Source organism: Crocodylus siamensis, chromosome 1, assembly GCF_052110815.1.
Source record: "Crocodylus siamensis isolate JL-2025a chromosome 1, ASM5211081v1, whole genome shotgun sequence".
Taxonomy (NCBI): domain Eukaryota; kingdom Metazoa; phylum Chordata; order Crocodylia; family Crocodylidae; genus Crocodylus; species Crocodylus siamensis.
The window spans coordinates 193,698,443-193,723,352 of NC_143395.1; the positions used below are offsets into that span (position 1 = coordinate 193,698,443).

The 24,910-nt window shown below is 45.3% G+C and overlaps 1 long non-coding RNA gene across 2 annotated transcripts in view; it reads left to right on the forward strand.

The window, feature by feature from the left end:
* LOC149873815 (uncharacterized) overlaps positions 1–24,910 on the forward strand; it is a 303,143-nt gene that overhangs the window by 109,670 nt on the left and 168,563 nt on the right. For both annotated transcript variants that reach the window (XR_016439886.1, XR_016439887.1), the window contains one exon: positions 7,805–7,852. This is a non-coding gene — a long non-coding RNA (uncharacterized LOC149873815). The remainder of the gene's footprint in view (positions 1–7,804; positions 7,853–24,910) is intronic.

The following is a 24,910-nucleotide window of genomic DNA, read 5'->3' on the forward strand; positions in this document are numbered from 1 at the left end:
TTTTAAGGCCCTGCTTGACAGCGCTCCAGCTGGAATGATCTATTTGGGCATGGTGCTGCTTTGAGCAAGGTGTTGGACTGGATGACCTCCTGAGGTCCTTTCCAATCCTAATTTTCTTTGATTCCATAACTAAGTGGGTACATCTACAGGTTAATTAATGTGCCATAATTATAAGGCATTAAGTTTTAGTACCTGTAATGACAGTACTAACTTAATGAGCTGTAATCAGTGCTTCTGTACATTAGTGCAAATGAATGGTCTTTTTTGACATTTAATGCACAGTAGACTAAATCTACTGAGCATTAGCACAGATTTTTCCCAGTGCACAAATGTGTGGTAGAATTAGACTATTGTGCTCAAAGTGTCTAGTATAAATTAGCCCAGTAGATCTGACCTTTCCAGGGTTCAAAGTTCTGTATTGGTAACATTTGGCTCTTCCAATCAGGTGCAGTGCTTAGCCCTCTGAGGTGTGGCAAAAGTCAGAAGGTCTATTTTGTAATGGGCATGTCCTGAAGGCTCGTATTTGGATCAGGAAATGCCACTGAACACTGTCTTTATGACTAGTTTTATTGCCCAAGGGCATGAACGAGTCATGCCTCCTGAGGCTGGGGGGGACACAGCGACCACCCGCAGGTGGTGGAAGTGATGTCAGCAGCAGGGGCATGGCAGCGGTGAGTGGAGACTGCCTGCAGGTGGCCACAGTGACATTGGCAAAGAGGGTGGGCCAAGCAGGGACCTCCCGCAGGTGGCCATGGCAATGTCTACAGTGAGGGGTGATGAGCGGCAACTGCCTGCAGATCCTGGCAGCATCAGTGGCAGCAGCCAATCTCAGGGGGGCATGTGCCCCCCTCCCCTCTGTGGTTCCCCTCTGCATCTCCTATGCCCAAGAGTCAGGTTGTACAATTTGTGTGCATGTTTTTTTTTTTTTACTTCCATAGAGTTATTCTGCATTTACAGTGATATCATAGAAAATCAGGGTTGGAAGAGACTTCAGGAGGTCATCTAGTCCACCCCCTGCTCAAAGCAGGACCATCTCTCTCTGGGCAAACTGTTCTAGTGTTCCAGAAACTTCTTCCTGATATCTAATCTAAATGATCCTTGCTGCAACTTTGTTCCTTGTTCTGTCATCTTCCACTGCTGAGGACAGTCTGTCTTCTGCCTCTTTCAACCCTCCCTTCAGGTTGTTGAAGGCTGCTGTTAAATACCCTGTCTTCTCTTTTCTAGACTAAATAAATCCAATTCCCTCATCCTCTCCTCAGAAGTCATGTGCCCCAGCCCCCTCACCATTTGTCCACATGGTTTCTGTAGCGGGGGGCCCAAAACAAAACACAATACTCCAGATGTGACCTCACTATTGCTGAAGAGAGGGAAATAATCACTTCCCTTGGCTGCTGGCAATACTCCTACCAGTTCAGCCCAGTGTGCTGTTGGCTATAAACTGAATATGTATCTGAACACTGGTCTTTGGACCTTTCTGCCGATGAGCAGCGTCACCAAATTACTGTTCCAATCTAAGGTACTGAGGTCATCTAAATTTGGTGGCCCCCGCTATTTTGCAAGTCAGCTATGGTATAGTCTTTGAAATGCTAGGCTAAAGTCCAATCCTTTGGACTGAAAAAGAAGGTCCCTTTAAAAACATAACAAGCCTGTTAATTCCAAGCATCATGTTGACAGATGGCCTCTTATAATTTATACTTCTGGTGTCCACAAAGTTTCCACTGTCCCTTCTTCTGGTATTGTGGTTAGGATACAGAATCATGAAGTGCATCTGGAATAGTAGCTATCTCAGACTTGTTGAAAAGCTGCCAAATTCCTTAAGGAAAACACATGAGATGACCTAGGAACTGGCCACTGCGAAGTTAAAAATCACCCAAGTTAAGAATAGAGGATTCACATGAAGAGAAGCTTTCCTACCATATCAGCCAGTCTTCTCTGAGTGCCTTGCTATATGGTGTTTCCTGCTCTGGTATTGTAGTCACACCTGGTGGAGCATGGCAGGTGATGAGGAAAGGTTTCCCATGGGTAAATATTAACAAAGAGGAGGCAGACTTATTTTCAAATGCTCCAGTGGGTTCTTCTGTTCCAAACACGTTGTCTGAAAAGTAGGCAGTTGTATTGTTCAGGCCAAACCAAAACCAGTATGTTGAAGCACGCTCCTTGAACACAGAAGCATATAGAATAGGGATGGAAAGGACCTGGGTGAATAACCTCCTCCTTCCTGCTTCCCTCAACTAGGATCAAAGGCCATGTGGTTCCCATAACAATGGACCCATAGCAGACAGGAAATCTGGAAGGTGGGTGGAGCCAACAAGGTTTGCAGTTATATATGAGATGGAGGCAAATCAGGTTTCAGGTGAAAAATGAGATCATGGAAGAAAAGAAAGGTTAGCCCAGATATAGGACACTTTCTGTATCTGGCCCCACCCAGCCTCATTTAAAGGTGCAGAACTATATACATCTAGGCGAAAAATATTGAGGCTTGATATGTCTTTTCATAGGACAGTTTCAAAGCTGACTTTGGCTGATGTCCAGCATCAATGTGTAGATTTCAAAGGAGGAAAAAGTGCCTTGTTCTTACAGGTGCCAGATATTTAGTTCTGCAAGTGCCTCTGCTTTATTCCAGGTGAAATGGAACTTCTGTAAAGATAATAAAACTGAAGGCAAAGAATTCCAGTAATCCTGCCTGTATGTGACACAAGCTGGTTTGACTATTTCCAGGTCTGCAGGAGCCTGGCAGGATTAAATGCTTGCAGTATTCCTTCCATGCCAGAAAGCTGCTTCAATAATATTGGTAGCAGGATTATGAACAGGAGGCTACAATTCCAAGGTAAACTTGCACATTTTTTGCAGATGTGCAGATGGGTAGTTAGCCTCTACTCTAGAAATTGCACATATTTAGGTTTTAGTGAAGCAATGTTTTCCCTCCTATTCTAAGTAAATATTGCCAGATTTCACCTTTGGTCACTGCTACAATTTTCATGGAAAGTCAAATTCTACACATTATGTTAATCTACGGATGAGGATATTATCCCTTTATGTGCTGATGATATTCTCTTTGCTATATCCTGACATAGAAAATAATTGTGAACAGTGCAAGATGTTGGCAGATGTGACATATTGCTGGACTTTGCTTGTCAGTACTTTTTTGTGAATTCCTCTTCAGTTTTGATTTAGAGCATGGCTACAGAATGGTCACTATCTCTGCCACATAGAATTTTTTTTTCAAGGAGACAGCCTTAAACTGGGTAATTAGTGAATGGTTCTAGCATTACATTAGATGTCAGTGATAATAACAGTTGCAGGGTACCACAGACTTGGGAGGCTCTGAAATCAGTAAGTGTAACAGGCAGCTGTCTTGTAGAGACTGGTGATGGCCAGAAAATGATATTTAGAGGTTTGCTTTTGGGAACTGGCTTGTAGGTAAAGTAAATATGCATTAAAATAATGATCCAGGGGAATGTCAAAGGTTAATTGATTTTTAAAAGCCTGTTTCTAACAAAGTTGCCTTTAAGGCCCACTGTCTCTGACACAAGCAAGCAGTAGCAGACACACAGGCTGCGAAATTGAAGGCATGTACCACACTGTTCCATAACAGAGATAAGGGACTCTGCAGCATTGGCACCAGGTCACAATGCCCAGTTGCACAGCCCTTGGGATTTCCAGTTTTGGTAAATGGACAAAATTAGGATGACACCAGAAATAAATGGGTTTGTGAAACAAAGGAATATGCTGACAAGACAGAATGTGGACAGTGTGACTGCCACAGAGAGAGGAATCAATGATGCCCAGAGATGAAAAGAGTTAACAGAGGGGAAGAAATAATATAAAAAAAAGGATTTCAGAGTGGCAAAGCGTCCCCAAGAGGGGAACCCGAGGCCACCATAGACAGAGGACACAACACCAGCCCGTCTCACCCACCCCACTGGGGGACGGTGGGCCTCAGGCTTGAACCTTGTGCTGCTGACATCTGACAATTCAGGGAGAACCTCAGGGTGAAGTTCACATACTGGCCAAATGTACTTTGACCCTGTAACAGCTCTAGGACTGGTAGCTATAGAATTGTTTGCATTATTCTCATCTGCTATCACTGGCTATCAATAAAATTTGCCTTGTATTGAACGGAGAGGTTGTGATTGGTCTGATGGTTTGGGTTTGCCTGGAACAAGCTATCTAGGTCATACATCCAGTACCAATAGCTGAAAGCAGGCTACACACATCAGACTGTGTCAGTCTGCAGGTTTGTAGGGGCTACAGCCTAGCTGTGGCCAGTGGGACCTGATAGCAGGTCTGCCTGGGAGAACTGGGTTAGCTGATTGAAATAATTAGTTGGCATAAAAGGAAGTTAAAAGGCTCCTGGGGGAAGGAGTTTGAGTGCTGCCAGGCTAGTGGCTGCAATGCTGGGCCAGGGTTTGTTTTTCAGGGTTTGGAAGAAGACCCCAGCTGAGAAAAAAGGTAGAGAGAGAGGAAGCTGCCAGGGTAGCAGCTGCAACACTAGGCCAAGGTACTTTCTCAGGGTCTAGGAAGAGACCCATGGGCTGTAAGACTGGAAGCAGCCCACATCAGGGAACTCATTCTGGAGGCAGAGAAAGAAGACGGTGGGGCTGAGAGAGAACAGGGAGCTGGAGCCACCTGCTCAGGCTTTGGGAGAGGGCCCAGGACTGTGAGGTAACCCTGGGTGAACTATGTTTATATTTGTCTATGGATCTGAGGATTTATGTTCTGGTGTTTCCTGTTAGGCAAGCGTGCCCAGGAAAATAAAGAACTGAGTTCAGTTTAAAGACTGTCTGAGCTGAGCAATCTCCAACCTGCTACAGTAAGCAAATATTTTTTTAGCTTATCATTAGCACTTTTGATTGTTCAAATGCAAACCTAGCTAGGTTAGTTTCCTGGGAAAGCTAACTGTGGTATTAAAGACAAAAATTCTTACCTAAATCATTAGTTTGCACTACCCAATGTTCTTTTGCAGATTGGCACAATGGGCCAAGTGTGCTAAGCCTCAGTCCCTGAATAAATGCAGCAACTGAGTTTCTGAAAAAATAGGCAGGTGCTTGAGACATCTTGTCTCTTGCTCTGTTGAGAAAGATGGCAAGTAAGCTCCTAATCAGATAGCTGTTTTGCTGAGCTGAGCCAGCAAACCTGGATTTCCAGCCAGCCACTAACCATATCTTTTTACTTAAGCACACAATTTTATTGTAGTAGATGGCTCTGAACATGTTTGCCAACTCAGAGTTTTCATCATTCACCCTTTGTGGCTATGGAGTGGCTATTCAATGTTCGCCTTACTGGGAAAACCTGCAAACAGAAATCGGTAAACCATTTCTCTTAGTAACTAAACTGACTGTGAGGTGCTTTCCTCAAAATTAAGCAAGCCTATACCTTCTTTGATTCTTAGGATCAAGGTGATTAGCAATTTTCTCCTCCATACCCATTGGTGACAAAATATTAATTCACAGCTGCTGCCATGGCAATGTTTCCCAGCACTGTTTCCTCAGCAGTACTGCTGCTCAGCAGACAGACATCCTAGGAAACTCAAACTGGGCTCCCAAGCATGGTTTAATGCATACTGGCAACACTGGAGCAGGACTCTGGAAGGCAGCTTTCTGCTGCTAGTGTCAGGTCTGAAGAACCTCAGCCCATTACTTCTTTTGATCTACTGGCTATTAGCCACCCCATGGACATCCTTTTCTTCAGGGAAAGTACTATGAAGCCTTGTCACAAGGACTTACTTTTGTGCAGACTCTTGAAGCTGCCCCCTTTTCTTTCTGTAGAAGACAGCGTGATGGCTGAGGGCACTTGGAAGTGGAGGCTGACTAGATCAGCTGCCCTGAGTACATAAGCATGTGGGATCTGGCTTCTAAGACAAAACACCATCTTCCATTATGATAGGTCCCTCTATGGCTGGAGACTCGTAGAGGGAGTGAGTTGCAGGCTGCAGTTTACACCAACTCCTCATCTGTGTCGTGTTAGTTATGTAATCATTAAATACTAATCATGCAGCTGTTCAGTGCAAACTTCTGCTGATGGAATGCAAAAATCAGTGTGGGTGAAACTGTCCCGGTGACTGCATCAGACATCTACCAGAGCAGATAAAAGCTACAGCCTCTTCCTTAAAGGCTTATGCAGGGGAGCCAGGCAGCATTTGTATTTTGTGACCCTGAGTCACTCAACTTAAAATCTTACTGCATTGGTTCCCCATCTGTAAAAAGTGATATAGGAGTACTGTGAGGAAAAATAACATGAAAAGTTGTGAAGCATTACAGTAATAGGGGAGGGGTAAATACCTGAGATAGATATGATCTATGCTAGGTGTATGGCTTCTACAGGGGAAGGTACAATGCAAGAGGATGGGGAAAAATGGGAACTAGATGAAACTCATAATTGGTCTGTTTCCTGGTTTTTGGCCTTATTTTCAGGCTCGTAGTGAAACCATAATGTAGCTCAGAGGCAGGGGCTGTTTCCCTTTGGCTTTTGTGTAGTTGGGTATATTAGGCCAAAGCCCTTCGTCTTACAACTCCATTGAAGCCAATACAGCAACACCACAAAGGCATCTGTCCTATTTAAGGTTACACCTTTCTAAAATGAGGCTTTGAAGTAGCAGTGCTTAGATTCCTTCAGCTACAGGATTTTGATTAGGAGTAAGGTTCTGAAGGAACTGGAGTTTCATCATGAACAATTGCAGCTGGATTGTCAAAAGAATTAAGCTTCCATCCAGTCAACTAAATGAAATGGTCTGGTTCTTAAAAGGATTCAGCTTGGCTTATGCACTTACGGATTCTTATTGGTTAGTGGAAGCTGTTGGGTGCAAAGCACTTCAAAAATATGTACACTTCTTCTATCTGCTGGAGAGCTCTGTTCTTTTAAAAATCTGGTCACTTACTTGGATGTCTATGTGAGAGCTCTTGGAAGGTGAATTGTTTTGAAAATCTGCCCCTTCATGGATTTATTGTGGGGCAATTGAAGAAATTTAATATCTCTTTATGTAGTTACCGAAACATGGGGGTTAGTCCAGATACATGCATGTAACTAAGATCAAAACTGAGCCCTGTCTAGGACCATGATAACATGTCATTGCCATTTCCAGTGTTTAGACACTGGTTCCAGACCCTCTAATCAGCAAGCATTTTCTGAATATTCAGTGCATATTCTGTTGTACTCAGAAAAGTGAAACGATATGTGGTATTAAATATGTGAGGATTAAACATGCAGATTCTGTCATTACAGAAGAATAACTTTCTTCTTGTGCATTTTGTATGTACAAGCACAGTCTAAAATGCAGAGCACTCCTTTTGCTTGTGTTAGACGTTTTAATGTAATTTTTAGTTGGGGTAAGATGTAGAGATTATTTTGGACCCCTTTTAAACTTGCCTAGGTTATTTAAGATTTTTTTTTCAGTCTCATTTACTTTTCTAGCAACATATTAAGGCATGCAAAGATGCATGGAAGCTAAAAGGGGGACAAAAAGATTTTATAATCATCTGTAATATAAGCTTCCCAGCCATGAAATCAGCAGGACCAAATGTTTTCTATATGGCAGCAGCTCAAAAGTCTCCTTCCAAAGTCCCCCCAAGAGAGATAAAGGAGCCCCTGGGTCATTAGACAGAGCTAAAATGACCCACATTTTCATTCATCTTCAAACAAAGCAGCATAGAAGGCTCTACCTGCACACCTGCAGCTGTGTTCTTGTTTGACCTTTCTTGTTATCCCTGCCAAAAAACTAGATTGTGACAATAAATTCAGGAGAAGCCAGTGTGATGTAAAAAAGAATTGCGGTGTCTCATTTCTCCTTTTTAAATTTATTATTTAGAAAATGAAGATGGAGGAAAAATCACAAGGAAAACTCTGAGAGAAGAGGGTAAGTGTGGTTACATTTGCAGTAGGATAAATACAGAATGGTTCCATTTATTTCAGTGGAATTTCTTTGGAATCTTTCTTTTTCCAGTAGAAAAATGGCTGTTCAGGAAAGCATATCTATTTTGAACAATATGGTGTTTATTTTGGGGGAAAAAATTGTTAATGTTCTCTTTTTCATTTTAGCCTAATCCATAAATTTAGCACGTTTGACAATTTTCAAATAGTTTTATTTTGGCTAAAAATTTGTATTCTTAAGTGGAGGGAGGAATAAATTCTTGACGAGGAACGGATCCAGAGGGAATGCAATGGTATCATTGCAGCCACTTTTTAAACCAGGTTGTGGGAGCAGCACCTGGCAACTTTTTAAAGTCTCCAAATTGGGTAAGAATCCCCCCTTCCCTTTGCCTCCATGCTGTTATGCAGGGCTGTAGGTAGCCAGATCTGGGGGTCACCTCAGTGTTGGGAGAAGTCAGGAGATCTATCCAGGAAGCAGTTGGAGGTCCAGGGCATCTGGTGGAATGCAAGGTCAGGGGGACTAGCCGGGTCCGGTATCCAGGTCAGGCCAGAGCTGGTTTGGGTATCCGAAGGGTCAGGCAGAACATGAGGTTAGGAAGCTAGCTGGGTCAGGTATCCAGAGAATCTGTCACAATCAGTAGCAGCACAATTCATGAGTGTAGCAGCCTACGTACAAGGTTGAACATTATTGCCCAAACATCCCCTTTTGGGTCAGAGGCTTATATAGGAAGGGATAAGAGGTTGGCTGACCTTGGCTCCAGTGAAAGGGAGTATTTGTGCGCTTATGCCCAGATAGAAAGTTGTGGCCACTTGTGCCTGCCCCAGTGTTTCACTGGAGGAGAGTGGATGTGTTGCAGAGCGTGGCAGCAGCTCATCCTAGGCTGAACCCCAGTGGTCCATTGGGGTGAACTGCTACTGTGCTGGTCAGGCCATGGCACCTGGTTCTAGGCCAGAGCCTGACATGCTTAGCAACACATCCTCTCTCCTCCCATTTTCCACCTCTTGCCCTCCCTGCCCCATCACTGGCACTGTCCCTGCTGTCTACAGCTGCCACAGGGGTAGAGGGAGCTCCAGAGTTTTTCCCCAGCTGTGTACCCCACCAACCTAGGAGCAGGATCAAAGGAAAGAGAAGGTGTTGTAAGCACAGAAGGGAAGGGAGAGGGTGCCAAAAGCCTGAGGGGGAGGGGGAGGGGGAGAGGGAGAAGTGGCTGTAAAGATTCTTACCTGATTTGGGGATTAAAAAAACCCGCCTCTGGCTGCTTCCCTTGTAGCATGATCTATCCAGCCCTTGTGGTGGGGAAGCTGGGAATGGGGGTACAGCCAACCCCCAGTGCTGGTTGCAGCTCCTATACTGCCCCCCCCACTACAAAATCCTGGGTTTGCCCATGTTCCTGACTGCTCTATCTTAGCTGTTCTGAATATAGTCCAAGATGATTCCCCTCCCCACTTCTCTTTGTGAACAAACCTTGGAAATTGGTGTTAGTAAAAGTTTAATTCACAGAAAGGATATGAAGAGGTCTAATGAAAGATGATCTCAATAACTTTAGGGGAGGATGAATGACTGTAAAAAAGCCAGGCCCCAGAGTCAGATTTGATTAGTATAAATTCAGGTGCAGGGAATTAAGTCAAGCTTTTAACTCCTGAACCATTATCATTCTGATTAAATAACTGCATTTCATCCCAATTTGCAGCAGAAATGCACAAAAGAAACACCCAGAAAACTATTTTTTGGGAGGCAACTAAAGTATTCTGGCCACAAACTATTATAAAAAAAAAATGGGGAACCCTCCCCAGTTTTCAGGTGGGAAATAATATAATAAAAAGCCTGTTGCTATTATTATTATTATTATTATTTTAATTTTCCACATGGGGGAAAAATTGACAAGGAAAAATTTCAGTATATTAGTTTTTGAAAATATGCTCAAACACAGGTCATAAACTTCATATATGGTAACTCAATGAGCCAGAAAGCAGTGATATTTTAAAAAGGGGGTATAACTTGCTCTACATATGAGCATACTAATTTTTAAAAATTGGTTTTCTTTGTTGTTGTTTTTTTTACTTCTTTGGCTTTTACGCTTCTTTTTTCTTCTATTTTCTCCAGTTTTCTTTTTTACTCTTATGTGACTGTAAAAAGTGAGAGGGTAGGGAAAAACATAAAACGCTGTTCTTATTATTGAATTATTTAAATAAGGGATTCTTTTTATTGGAAATGTTAGAAAAAAACTATAAAGTAGTCATTAAAAACTTTTGATCAATCTAAATCGTAAAACAGCATTTTGCTGCTATAACGAAGTGCTTGATGTATAAAACTGCAGATAATACCAGGACACGCAGTCAAAATGTGTCTGAAATTTGGAAAGGCTCTTCTGAAAATTTGGAAAAAGGGAGGAGGGGGATGAGTAAAGGGAAGTCATCACAAGATCCAGCACTTACAGTGAAAAGCCATGACATCCTTCCATCTTGCTTTGTTTGTTCATGACTGAGGCCTCCATTAAAAAGGAAGAGTGGTGAAGAGGCTTTGCTGTTTTCACACAAAGAATGTTCTGTAGCTTTCACAGTGGTTGTCCTCTTTCAGGGTGGTTTTCACTGCTCCAAAGGCATATTTCATGGAACAGTTCACAGAATCAATGCAAACTCATCAGTAAATGGGTGCTATGTACAGCAAGCCTGTAAGAGGGTAGACATTTGTTTTCACTACCTGTCAAGGGCTTTTAATCCTGAACCAACACTGCACTGATCAACCTTTTTTCATCAGGAAGGATTTTTGCAAAAACTAAATCGTGCAGCTGATAAATGTATTGCTTTTTATCCTCCCCCCCCAATGACAATTGATAAAATCCTGGGGGAATATTTTACCAGCTTTATTTGACAGCACGAAAGGCTAAGTTGAATTTATAAGCAGCAGCCACCAAATATCTTACTTGGAAGAAAGCATCAGGTGCTTAAGTTCAAAGACTGAACTCCATTGATGGAAAGGTTTAAATGTTTCTTTGTTCTATTTATTTTTTTACACAATTCTGAAGGTAAATGAGCCTTTTATAAAAGCCTGAGTAAATGTACCATTTTAAAGTTTACAGATAATGTTTATTTAAAGTACTTAAACTACCAGCTCCACAGGGTAGGTTTTCCCTTGTAAAATAAACAGCCACCCATTTGATAACCATTAAGGTATGGAACCTGAAAGACAAGAGCCTGTGCCTGTATGCACCTCCCTCCTCCCATTGCTGTAACTTAGTGGGGGTTTTGTTTGCTTTCCAGTATGAGGAAAAACCTGCTCTCTCACTGTATTGCCAGGTTTGAGCATTCAAAAATCTTAGGTTGGGCTCACCAAAATCATGATTGGCATAAAAACAGAGGGTGTTTGTTTGGTTTTTTTCTTTAATAATATTGAGACTTATTTGCCTTTTGGCATGTGAGCTTTTAGAGTGCATCTCTTTCACGTTGTCAACCATGAGAACTAGAAACTTTCTACAGTTCTTTAATGAAAGCTGAAATTATTATAGAGCTAGTGTTAAAGAACACTAAGCATCACAAGACTTGTGCTAAAATTACAAGTGGGCAAAGCAGTATCTTGACTCCTTGTTATTTTGAACATTTATATTCAGAGTTAACAGGTATGCAGGTAGAGGGATGGTACTTTGAGATCATTGGCAATGTGTAGGGGGTGCATGCAGGTGCACCCCTTGAGCATGGTAGTGCACCCCCTGCAAAAAGGCACTACCGACACTGCCGGTGGCACCTGTGGGTGGTCACTGCTCGCCACCCCCACCCCCCTCACAGCCACTGCCAATGCTGCTGGCAGTGTCTGCAGGTTGTTGCTGACCACTGGTCAGCGCTCGCCACCCCCACCACTGCTGACATCACTGTGGCCACCAGTGGGAGCTCCCTGCCTGCTGCTGCCACACTCCCACTGCCAGCAGTACCACCGCCACCTGCGGGGGCTAGCTGTGCCCCCCCCCCCCCCCCAGCCTCTGGGCATGCGGCGTTCATGTTTGAGGCTCAAAGTGATGTAGTAGCATAAGTCCTGTTGGTTCCTCCCTCACCCCCCACTACTGGAATTTGTGCCCATAAGGCATTGAAATGCCTCTGAAAATCATACTGTGAGTTAATTTTTGCTTAGAGTATCAATTTGGAGAACAAACTACATGCCAATAGTTGAAGGGGCAATTCTACACTATATGACAGTCTCACTTGATTTGCAAGTATAAAAAGGGGAAGCACAAGTTTGCTAATGGGAATGTTATGAGTTTGGGTGGTCATAGGGGAATGGCTTTAGATTGTCTTAGTTCTTTGTTTATTTCCAAAGTCTGCTGCACAACTGCTGGATAGCCTGGGTGAATCACTTAAGGCCTTGTTACATGTTCCACTTTTTATTGCTCAAATGTTGATCAGTGTTAGCGCTAGCTCAAGTTTGGGGCAGTCACACCTTAAGGCTAAAAACCTTCTCTGTCTTGCTAATGGAGGGCTGGTGAGCAGAGGTTGGATTAGGAGCTACTACTGTGAGTTGCCACTACCAGGCTGATAAGCCAGGATAGGCTGCTATCCCTGCTCTAAGGGGTGTGTGTGCGTGTGTACGTGTGTGTGTGTGTGTGTGTGTGTGTTGGGGTTGCGGGGAGATGACGGATGGGTTGCACTGGGATAGGAGGCAGGAACATGAAGCTGAGAAGCAAAGTTGATGGGATGCAGGTGTCTAATGAAATGGGAGGTAGAAAGGAAATGGGGGAAAGGTGGTAAAATGAAGAAAATCAGACACTGAAGGATAAAATAAAAAGAAGTAAAAGAACGAGTTTTAAAATAAATAAGTAGGAAGTAAATTAAAGAAGTTTTTGTGGTTTAATAAGTTTGAATTAATACCCATAGACATTAGGACTGGAAGGGACCTCGTAAGATAATCGGGTCCAGCCCCCTGCCCAATGGGCAGGAAGTCAGCTAGGGTTAAAGGATTCCAGCAAGATAAATGTCCAAGTGTTTCTTGAAAGTGTCCAGAGTAGGTGCTTGCACCACCTGTGGGGGGGAGTTTGTTCCAGGCTTTGCGGGCTTGGACAGTAAAGAAGTTTTTCCTTATGTCCAGCCTAAAACAGTCTTTCAGGAGTTTGTGACCTTTGGACCTTGTCATTCCTTGGGGTGCTCTGCTGAACAGGTGTTCCCCCAGATCCTGATGCACACCCCTTATGCACCAAGTCACCCCTGAGCCTGTGCTTCTTCAGGCTGAAGAGTTCCATAGCTCGCAGCCTCTCTTCATAAGGCCTGTTCTCATGCCCTCTGATCACGTGGGTGTCTCTTCTCTGGACTCTTTCAAGCTTCTCCATGTCCTTCCTAAACTGTGGAGGCCAGAAGTAGATGCACTACTGCAGCTGTGGCCTCATCAAGGCTGAGTACAGTGGGAGGATGATATTCTGGGTCTTGCTCAAAGCCTCTTTCGGTCATGGTGCTAGTGAGTGTAGAATTGCCAAGCCTATAAGTGTGATGCAGGTTTTTGTTCCCAAGGTGGAGCACCTTGCATTTCTCTGTGTTGAATGTCATCAGGTTTTCATCCGCCCACCTTGCAAGCTTATCGAGGTCGGCCTGGATCACCAGCCTATCCTTAAGTGTGGACGCTCTTCCCCAAAGCTTTGTGTCATCAATGAACTTGTCCAGTTCACTTTTGACACCTAGTGTCCAAATTGTTTATGGAGACATTAAAGAGTACAGGTCCGAGAGCGGAGCCTTGGGGGACATCACTAGTCACCAAGTGCCATGTTGATTTGGTTCCATCAACTACCACTCTTTGGGTCCAACCTCGGAGCCAGTTCTCCAGCCATCATATGGTGGAGTAATTGAGGCTGCAGTTGCCCATTTTTTTCATGAGGACTGTGGCAGGGCACTATGTGTGCCTGCCACTTTAAGGCCCTGGAGCTGGCAGCCTCCAGGTGCCTAATGAGGGCAGCCATTTTAGGCTCAGGGCTGCCTATATAAACAAGGCAGTTTGGCTGTGTGAGGGGGGGCCAGCGCTGTGGAACCACAGCGAGAGGAGGCAGTGATCAGAAGTCCCAGAGAGAGGTCGATGTGGAGACCTGTGAAGGGAGAGGGGGATCAGCCAGAGAGAGCGAGAGCTGAGCCCTGACCCCAATAAGTCCTCCACCATTGGGAGGCAGAGTGTGGGTCAAAGATAACACCAGTCATAGCACCACGACCTGCTGTCCAGGGGGGGAGTGAGAGTCCCCTGTGAGACCCTGAGGCACCAGTCATGGTGTGAGGTACCCCAGCTCCCCATGTCTGTAAAGGAGGACCCAGAGAGGGGGACCCTGGAATAAGAGTATGGGTCATACATCAGGGCCTGCCAGAGTTTCCCCTGACTGGCCCAGGCAGGGGCCAGGACCAGGAGTGCCAGAAGGGCAAGGAGGCCCACCGAGAGGGACGCCCAAGAGCCAGGGGCCTGGCGTCTCGACTGGCCTGGAGGTGGGCCGGGGCTAGTGTGAGCCGAAGGTCCCAGTGAGGGGACCACACCCAAAGGGGAACCGATGGCAGCGCGATATATGGCCTGGTATGATGGTGGCAGAGTCCGCCTGAAGGGAGAAACCCAGAGGAGGCCCTACAGTAAGATTCTGGGCCCCATCGTGGGGGACTGGCGCACTTGAAAACATCATGATGTCATCAGTGAGGCTTAGGCTGCAGTGTGTGGGGGGGAATGGAGCCACAGATAGCTCCCTTTGCAGCAGGGCAGAAAATGGGCAGCCTCCCACCTAATTACATCTATTAATTAATCAGTTAAGACCAAGACGTGGTGGGTGAGAACATGGGCGGTTAGCCCAAGAACAGGTGGGTGGGCCTCATGGAGATCAGCCCCAGTAGGCCCCCTGTTACAAGGACCTCCTGGGACACCGGGTCAAGGGCTTTTTTTAAAGTCCACATATGACATCAACCTCTTCCCTTTTGTCCAGGTGACATGTCACCTGATTATAGAAGGAAATGAAATTGGTCAAGCAAGACCTCCCTGCAACAAACCTGTGCTGCCTTTCCCTCAGAATGTTGCCTTCTGTTAGCCTGTCAAGAATGGTTTCTTTTGATCATTCTTTCCAAAATCTTCCCAGGGATTGAAGTCAAACTGATTGGCCTGTAGTTTCCCAGGTCTTCTTTCCTCCCTTCCTTGAAAATGGACACCACATTGGCCCTCTTCCAATCTTCAGGTACCTTGCCTGAGCACCACAAAGTCTTGCATATCTTCTCCAGTGGCTGAGCTATGATGTCTGTCTTTAGCACTGTTGGGTGCAACCTATCTGGACCAGCTGATTTCATAGACATTAGGGCTGGAAGGGACCTCAGAATATTGAGTCCAGCCCCCCCCACCCAAAGGGCAGGAAGTCAGCTGGGATCATAGGATCCCAGCAAGATAAGCATCCAATTTACTCTTGAAGGTGTTCAATGTAGGTGCTTGAACCAGCTCCGATGACAGGCTGTTCCAGACTTTGGGGGCTCAGAAAGAAATTCTTCCTTATGTGCAGCCTGAAATGGTTTTGCAGTAGTTTTATAATCGTTCGACCTCATCATCCCTTGGGGCACTCTGGTGGACAAATGTTCACCCAGACACTGGTAGTCACCCCGATAAACTTATAGGTGGCCATCAGATCACCCCTGAGCCTACGCTTTTCCAGGCTAAAGAGCCCCATGGCTCTCAGCCTGTCATCGTAAGGCCTGTTTTCCTGACCTCTGATCATGTGCGTGGCTCTTCTCTGGGCACTCTCTAGCTTCTCCACGTCCTTTTTGAATTATGGAGCCCAAAACTGGATGCAGTACTCCAGCTGTGGCCTCACCAAGGCCGAGTACAAGGGGAGAATGACGTCCCGGGATTTGCTCGAGAAGCATCTATGGATGCAAGCCAGCATTTTGGTCACTTTTCTAGCCACAGCATTGCACTGCAGGCTCATGTTCATCTTGTGGTCAGTGATAACCCCCAAGTCTCTTCCTAGCCAGTGTAGCACTGCTGAGCCTATAAGGATGCTGCAGGTTTCTCCTCCCAAGGTGGAGAACCCTGCATTTTTTTTTCTTATTTATGGGGGCCCAGCCTCTCAATATGCTCCCTCACAAGATCCATGCCAATGATGGGCATATATTCATCTTTACTTTGATCATCCCGCATCATGTTCAGCAGGGTCCCTTTGGGCTGATGAAAAATTGATGCAAATAATCATTAAGCAGATTGGCTTTTTCTTGGGTGTTGCTAGTCAGCTGCCCCAGTTGGTTTAGCAAGGGTCCAATGTTACCCTTGTTTTTCTTTCAACTCCCCACACATCTGAAGAATGACCTTTTATTGCCCTTGATTCATGTAGGCAGCTGGAGTTCAGTTGCAGTTTTGGCTCTTCTAGTTTGCTTTCTGCAGGTGTGGACCAGTGAAGTATACTCCTCCTTAGTGGTGTTTCCTGTTGTCCATCTATTATACACCTCTTTTTAGATGCAGGAGGTCCATGAGTTCTCTGTTGAGCCAAGGGGGTTGTTGAGCCCTTTTCCTACAGGTGGGGATGGGCTCCTCTTGTGCTCCTAGGATTGCTTAATTAAGGAGCAACCACTCATCATGGACTCCCCTCCCTGTGAAATCATGGCTTCTCAGGGCCTCAAGAACAAGTCTCCTGAGCTTATGAAAGTAAGTTTTCCTAAAGTTGAGGACTACTGCATGTCTAGTTGACTTGCCAGCTTTGCAATGGAGAGTGAAAGTAATCAGCTCATGGGAATTGGGCTGTGGGGGTGCTAGTTGTACTTCCTGGAGTTGCTGGGTGGTGGGAACAGTGACGGAAGGCACTTCTGGGGGAGCTACTGCCCCTGCCCTGGGAAGTAAGCCCCATCTCATGGGGACCCGATCTGGCCCCCTACCTTATTCCTCCCCTCTCTCCCCTAGACTCAAGTCCTGGGCTCATCCATGCCCTGCAACCTGGCTAGCTGTCATGTGCTCTGAAAGCTGTTTGCATAGGGTTGCACTCCCAGGGCAGGAGGTGGGGTTGGCTTTGTGCCAGAACCTTCCTTTTGGGTAGTAGAGTTCAGGGGGTGGAAAGCTTGTCCATGTAGAACAGGAGAGGGGGAAGGTGACACTGCATCATGGGATTCTGGAAGACTGCAACTTGGGCAGCACATCTGTAAGGAGCAGACATGCATTAATAGAACAGAAGCTAGGTAACATGGATCAGAGATGCAGCCATCCAGGACTGGCCTAACTTTAAGCTACCTAAAGTGTGCGTAAAACTAGTTTCAGGTGTTAATGTTTGGACAGTTCAGGGGTAAGAACTTCAGGAGATACCTAAAACGTATATGTAATAAGGTCCTTAGACTCTGAGCCAGCAAAGACCCTAGCCTATTTCTGTTGTTGTTCATACAAGTGCATAATTTTCTTAACTAAGAGTCACTCACCTGCTCAATGCTGAACACATGCCCAAATGCTGTACTGGTTTGGGTCCTCTCTCTGTTTCCATTCTGCTTATACAAAATAGGATGATATTTCTTCCCTTCTTATATTTTTCTTGTTCTTTTTAAATAAAAACTGATAAGAGAGTTATCAGTTACCACATGTTTTTATAGTGCTTAATATAAAAGCCTGATATCGCTTAGGACTTCTACTGTAATAAACTATTAATAGGAAGCAGTATATGCAAAATAAAACCCAAACATGGGTTCAAGCTGGAGCTGTTTATTAGATACTGAGTGGTTTTCTATCATCTAGGGCAGGGGTTAGCAATCCGTTTGGACCACATCCCATTTGATCCTTTCCCTCCAGAGACAGATGTTAGCTGTGGATGCTTTCCTCGTACTGCTGCAGAGATGAACTGTAATAACAGCTGAATCCTAGCCCCCACCTTTCTGCCTGCTTCTGACTTAGGGTGGGTCATTTTGACCTGCAGCTGAAAAAAGTTGCCTACTCCTGATTTTGGAAAGTAACTGGATCTTCTGTTACAGGCTCTGTACATGTCTTTGGTGATTTTCTTGGTAGGTGGGTTTTGAAAGGGAAGTTGCTCCCTGAGAAGCCCATCAGGCAGTCCTCTAAACCAAATTCAGTCTTTTAAATAAACATATATAACACAAAATCCCTCTGCCCTGTTCTGGACACTACTAGGGGAGCACCCTTTTGCTCTGGTCCCTCACACCTTGTTCTCCCCTGTTTTTTGCTTACTCATCTGGAAGCTCTTAAAACTCGTGGTGGGACACTGTCCTGAATTGATTCAGCTGAAATCTGATTTGGAGATTCAGCTGCTGCCAAATCTCTGAATCACACAGGTTTATCCCCCACCTGCTCTCCCAGCCTGTCAATGGCTGTCCCGCCCACCCCAGCTCCCAGCACTTTGGGGGAAAAAACCCCCCTGACTCACTGGCTGCTGCCAAGTGTGGGGTGGGATCCCCGCTGCCCACCACTGCATGGGGGGCTCTGCATGAGTCCCTGTCTGCTCTCCCAGTCCCCCATGGCTGTCCCTTCTGCCCCAGCTCTGGCCCTTTAAGGAAAAAGAAAAACAACAACAACCCCCCGCACCCTGGCTCACCAGTTTCTGCCTGGTGGGGGGCAACCCCCATTGACCCCCACTGCCCAGTGCCACATGGGGGGTTCTTCCACAAGCCCCCAAAGCCCTGAGGCTGGTGCAGGAGTCGGTGAATTTGGGGTTTTTTTGGTTCTTTCTTTTTTTCTAAAAGGGCCAGAGCTTGGGTGGGTGAGGCAGCCATGGGAAGGGGCTGAGAGAGCCACCCATGCAGTGTGGGGCAGTGGGGGTCTGCAGGGATAGTCCCCCTGCTGGGCAGCACTCAGTGAATTGGGGCCTTTTTTTTTTAAAGCACTGAGAGCTTGGGTGGGTGGGGCAGCCATGTGGGGCTGGGGGAGCAGATGAGGATGGGGGGGCTTGGGGAGAAGGCAGGGACATGGTCCCCTCCCCCAGCCCTTACTTACCCGCTCTGAGTCTGGCTCCAGCTGCCTGGAGCAGTGGGTGGGCCTGCTGAATCATCAAAGCTCTCTGAATCTTTTCCAAATTGATTTGGAGAGCTTTGAATGGATTCGGACCTTTTTATTGGTTCCTCGATTTTATTTGTATTTAGAGATTCAGCTACTGCATTGGGATGAATCTCGTCTAAATTGAATCGGCACCTGAAGCTTTGCACAGCCCTACCGTTTACCCAAATGGCTCACAGTTGGACTACCTTACCAGAGTTCACTGTTTCTCTTTTAATGGACATACCACCCTGTTATATTCTTCTTTTAGCTGGCTTTACAAATTTTTGGCTGACTTCCTAGCCTGAAGCTTTGTAGCATCAGTGAGATGCAACAGAACAACTTGATAGTTCAAAACAAAATACAGAGTCTGGGTCTGTAGGCTATATTCCCTCCAGTGTGATTGCCCTTCCCAGCTTCAGAATTATACCACTGGGTAATTACTGGGAGCTTGTTTTGCCAATATTGAGTTTAAAAAAATGTACTTGCAACTTCAGTGAGGCCAAATCCAGGGGGGCAACAGAGTAACATGTTGGAAAATTAAGTTCACTTGAGACGGGCATGAATCAGTGCATAATGGAAAGGACAATTTGAATTCACTAATAGGAACTAAGTTAACCATTGTGCTTCAAAAAAGCACTTGGATATCGAGTGAAAATGTTTTCACTAGCATGTTCACAATAGAAAACAGCAGTCTGATAAGGCATTCACTAATAATGGCAAAGCAATACTTGTTAAGTTTCAGAGATTCCTGACTGGTGTAATAGCTCCTAGTCCTGCTATCTACCTCCTCTCTCTCTCTCTCTCTCTCTCCCCCTCTTCTTTTTTTCAGCAACATACCTGTGGATTTGACCCACTAGCTATGAGTATTTCAGTGAAACTTAAGGGCTGTGCTGAATGAAGACCATAGTGTATCTGGTATAAGAAGCACAAAGAAAAGAGGAACTTTCATGGGATTCCATTAAGCAATATATGTTTTAGAACATTCCCATATTATTTCTTATAGTTTTAAAATTTGTTGAAAGTATTCAAAAGAAGGTGTCTAAAGATAGCAAATGCATCAAATGACCTGTTTTTCAGACTGAGGCCAGGCCTAAACCAGAAACATTTGCTGATTTGTGCTCCATTGATTTGTGCATGTTGTCTTTTTATTTCGACGTTCCTATATAAAGCTTAAAGCGCTAGTGTAGATGAACCTATACATGGAGAGGGACGTTCTGTTCCTAGTAGGCCTCATTCCATGCAGGAGACTGGTATAAGCTTTTGTGGTGTAAGCTAATTCATGATTCAAAGTATTGGTAACTAGCCAAGACAGAAAATGATAGCACCACCCATTTTTCTCAAAAGGTGCCTTCATGCACCATGTCTTATAACATATATTTGTGTATGGACAGCTAGTAGGAGGCATTGTGTCCTTACTCACACCTCTGGAGCCCAGAGCTAAATGAAGGGAAAATTTCACTCTAAATACATAAATATATTAGAACATACGTCTCTTATAAGAATACTGCTACTGGCTTTCAGCATGGTTTTATTTAATGAAAGTTAACATGATATATGGTAATTGTTTGTGCAGTTATGAGTCTTTGTTGATGTAAGCATGCAGGCATGGATCCGTTTGTGACACATGGTTCTAATTTTTTCTTTGTTACTTTCATAAGCCAATGTTCTTGGCCAAATAAAATATTTTGAAAAAACTGATTGATTAATGGACATTTCCTGATTTATAACAGGACTGATTTGTAGAGCATTAATGAAGAGTAACAAAGTTTACCCAACATGACCAACTTTCATTTCTGGTAGCTTACCACTGGGGCAGGTGGTAGAAGATTTTGAAAACATTGCACTGAAAAATCAAGTTAAAATTCCAGGTTTGCTTTACAGGACTCCAGGAACCAGAGTACTCTTAATAATATTTGTGCAGCACCAGCTTTTGGGTGGCTGCAACAGGTATAAGTAATCTGCAGTGGAAATACTCTTGATATTTTTTTTGGAGTGGTTCTTAATGCAGGTGAATTACATCTTGCTTTTAATGAAAATCTAAAACTAAGGATTCTTGCCAAAGTGACCTTTTTAAAGGTTGCAATATATGCATTTGCATCTTTATTGAGGCAGAAAAGAACTGAACTAAATGTGATGCCTCAGGATCTTCAGAATATTTAATATGTACCATGTCTGGTTCAGCAATAAGATGAGTGATATTCTAATAAGTTTCTGGTGTGGCATCTCCTCAGACATACTGGGTGCATCTACACATGCATTTGATCTGAGATTGGTTTACTTGCAAGTAAACTACTTGTGAGTAAACACTTCCAGGCTAACGCTTCCACGTGCAGGGTTGTGGAGGCAGATTTGCTGTTCTTAGCACCAAACTGCTGCCACTTCCTGCAGCCCTGCAATGAGCCCCTGCCACCACTGGGGGACCTTGAGGCTCTGACTGCAGCTGGCAGCCATCTTGAGAAAACATCCCTGCTCTCTGCTTGCTGGCCAGCCACTTCCCTGGCCGGAATCAGTGTGCACAGCGTAGGAGCAGCACGTGGCAGCTCTCTCCTTGCTGCCTCTGCCTCCCTGTACCATGGCTGCTCCAGCCCCTGTCCCTGGCAGTGACAACCAGTACCTTTAGCTCCTGCTGGCCACTGTGCCGGCCCTGGTGGTCTGCCATGCTGACTGCTAGCTAGTTCACAGCTGTCTGGGCCCTCCTGGCTCCCCCATGTGCACCAACTGCCTGCCCAGCCACAATCCATCATTCCAGGGCTGCTGTGCAGATGCCATATGGTCCCGATCCAGTTGGCCAGACCACAACAGAGATGCCAATGAGGGGCTACTGGACGCTACCACCTGAGCCTCTCTTACCCTCCTGGGCCTCCAGCCCTGCTGCCTCTGGTCCATCAGACCTGGCAGCTCATCCAGGGGGCAGCAGAAGGGCTGGCTCCCTGCCACTGCACACATTCCTGGAGGGGTATGGGGAACATGCTCTTTAGATTTGTACATGGGATGGGGGCAGGCTGTCTGCTGAGGGCTTGAGGATCACCACCCTGCTGCCCTCTTCCCCAGGGCCTCTGCAACCTAGCAGGTGGGACCTGGTGCAGCAGGGCAGAGTGGGGCAGGGAAGCTCAATGCCACTGCAGTGAGCCCCATGCCACCATGGCAAAGCACCCCCTACCTGGCCAGCAGCAGTGAGGGGCACAACTCTGCTCTACCACCCCACTGTTGCCAGGCAGGCAGGGGGCATTTCACCATGGTGGTGTGGAGCTCTCAGTGATGGCATCAAGTTTTCCTGTATGACTCTTCCCTGCCATGCTGGGTCCCACCCACTGGGCCACAGAGGCCTCAGAGGGAGGACAGCCAGGCAGGGAGCTTGACCCTACAGCTGCTAGCCCACATCTTCCCTCCACTCCCAATGGGCTCTGCTCCATCCATGCTGCCTGTGGGAGAGAGAGCCAGGCTCCATGCTGCACTCTGCTGCAGCACCTGCCACCTCCCATGGGTGGCAGCAGGGGTTTGGGTGCTGCTGTGGGGGGCAGGGGGCTCTGGCAGGTCTGGGGCAGGGGGAAGAGGGCTGTAGTTGGGGAGTGAGGGGCACCAGCAAGGGTTGGGGGCCGTGGGTCAGGGGTGAGAAGCAATGGCATAGGCAGGACACCACCATATGGGGACTCAGCACCACGAAGCAGTAGTGGGGCATGGGCAACTGGTGCCTCCTGAGTCTGGGGGGCACCAGATTGCCAACTGGAGGGTGGGGGGTCACTGGCCAGGGGGGTCCCCCAGCGCCCAATCACTGACACAGCAGCCGATTGCCAAGCCAGCAGCAAAACTGGAAGTACACTTCTGGTTTCGCAGCTGGCACTTCCAGGGGGTGCATGGCTGATCTCAGAGGGTGCACATGCATCGGTGTGCACTCCCTATGCATCACCAATGAATGTGGGACTGCCACAGCTGGATCCACATTCTGGTGAGTAAAGGGGGCAGTGGGAGATCTTTTCCATGTTAAATAACCCAAAATCAAATTCCAAAATTTGTAGGGATTTAGAATTTATTTTATTATAGTGTATATATAGCAGTATATTCTCTCTCTCTCTCATATAATTTATTTCATTATAGTGACTAAGGCACTGGTAGGCTTTCAAATTGCTTAAAAATTGCAAATATATCAATAAAACATTGTGTTCAACTGATGCTTGCTTACTTACTTTCGTTTCATTTTAATCATGGAAAAATGTGGATTCTGGGGGTTTTAAGCAGAAAATGTGCAATTTTTAAACAAAGAAGACCAGAATCCCTGCTGATAACACTAAAGCAGGCAGAAGAGCCAACTTGTGCTGCAGCCCTTCCCGATCTGACTGCACATTATCTCCCAGAGACAGGTAGGGCATGTTGAACTTGTCCTATGTGCCTCTCTTTCTGCAAGGGGTTGGTCCAGGGAGGGTTGCAGCACAAGGCATCTGTTGCTTCCTTTAGGGTTGTCAAAGAGCCCTGATGCAAGGGCATCGCACAGCCCAATGTGCAGGGCACAGGGTGCCATGGTGATGGCCATACTGGCATCATGGCACCCTGGAGGTCATCTTGTGGCACTACGGGATGCTGTGGAACTCTGGTTGAGAACCAATGACATATAAAATATAATCCTTTTGTCTATCAAGAATGCTGATTTGCTAGCAAGGAGAAACAGTAAGCTTAGGACTGTGTCCTACTGTCAAAAAGGGATTTGTAGGACTTGTTTATTTTAATAGGGATTGCAAGCATGTTGAGAACAAAACATCTCCTTTTCCATCACAGCACAGCACAACTGCAAGGCAATGCTTGTCTCATTCATATGCACATTGGATTGTTCTCACTGGCATGAATTTCTCCTTGTAGTTGCAGAATGAATAGACTCCCATCTATGTATTCTGGATCAGACTATTTTATTCAGTGTTTTGAATATACATTGGAATGAAGCCAAAAATGAATACAGATTTGTGCATCTGGATGTTATTCTTAAAAATAACAGTTCTGGAAGACCTACTTGTTCAAACTTGGGATCCACCCTCTTAGGATGAAGAGAGTCAGTAACCAGAATAAGCAATATGTGAACGTTTGGTTAGAGGGCTTATAAACATAGCAAAGCTAAGAAAAGAATTAAAATAGACTTGAGGTGCTTAAGTTTTTTCAAAAAGACTGGTCAAGGAAATTTGATTTAGATTGGCCCATTTGTCACAGACTTCACCCTCAGGAATAATAACCTGCTTTTCCTGGAATGGTACAACAAGCAAGCAAACTCAACCTGAAATGCGTCCCAACCACACAATTTTCAGTGAAAATGCAAAAAAAAATAAATAAATAAATAAAAGTCATAAAGGAACATAGTGGATAAACCTAAAGATCATTACCAGTGCTTTTTACAACGTACTGTACCTAAATGAGTGGGATCACAGTGAACTCTCCAAAAGATAAAGTTGAAGCAATATAATTATTAAATCCATTGTTAAGGATATAGTATTGAAGTTGTAAAATATTAAACTCCTGAAATCATAGAAAGTTAAGTGACAGGGCTTATTTTATGTCCTACTTCCAATAATGATATTTCCTGTCCAATATTGTGGTACATATCGCTGTAGTGATATTATTCTCGCTGAGGGTTTCCAAGGGTATGGACACCCAAACCAGTTACTGTGAAGCAAACCAGGATGGGAATGTGTGGCAGCAACTCTGTGGTGATTGCCCATGTGCCTGCCCTGATTCATTATAAATTAAAGCTAGCCCATAGTAGCTTAACCCTCAGTGGAAAACAGGTTAAGTTCCATGAGCCGTGAAGTAAGAGCATGTAAATAGTAGGACTATGCAAAACTTCAGTCCCTGATTCAATTTGGCGGATATTAGGTCCAATTTGGTGGCTGAATCTCCAAATCTGAATCTAATCAGAGGACCCTTAAATCTCTTTGAATTGAATCGGAACCCTCCAAATTGAGTCCAAGATTCGGATATAGAGACAGCTTTAAATGTTTTTTATATGTACCTCTAGGTAGCAGGGGCTGATGATCGCTGCAATGCTGGGGCGCATAGAGTGTCCCACAGAAGCACAGGGGGCTCCCCAGCACCCTTGGCAGCAGACTTGGAAGTGGACCAGAAGCA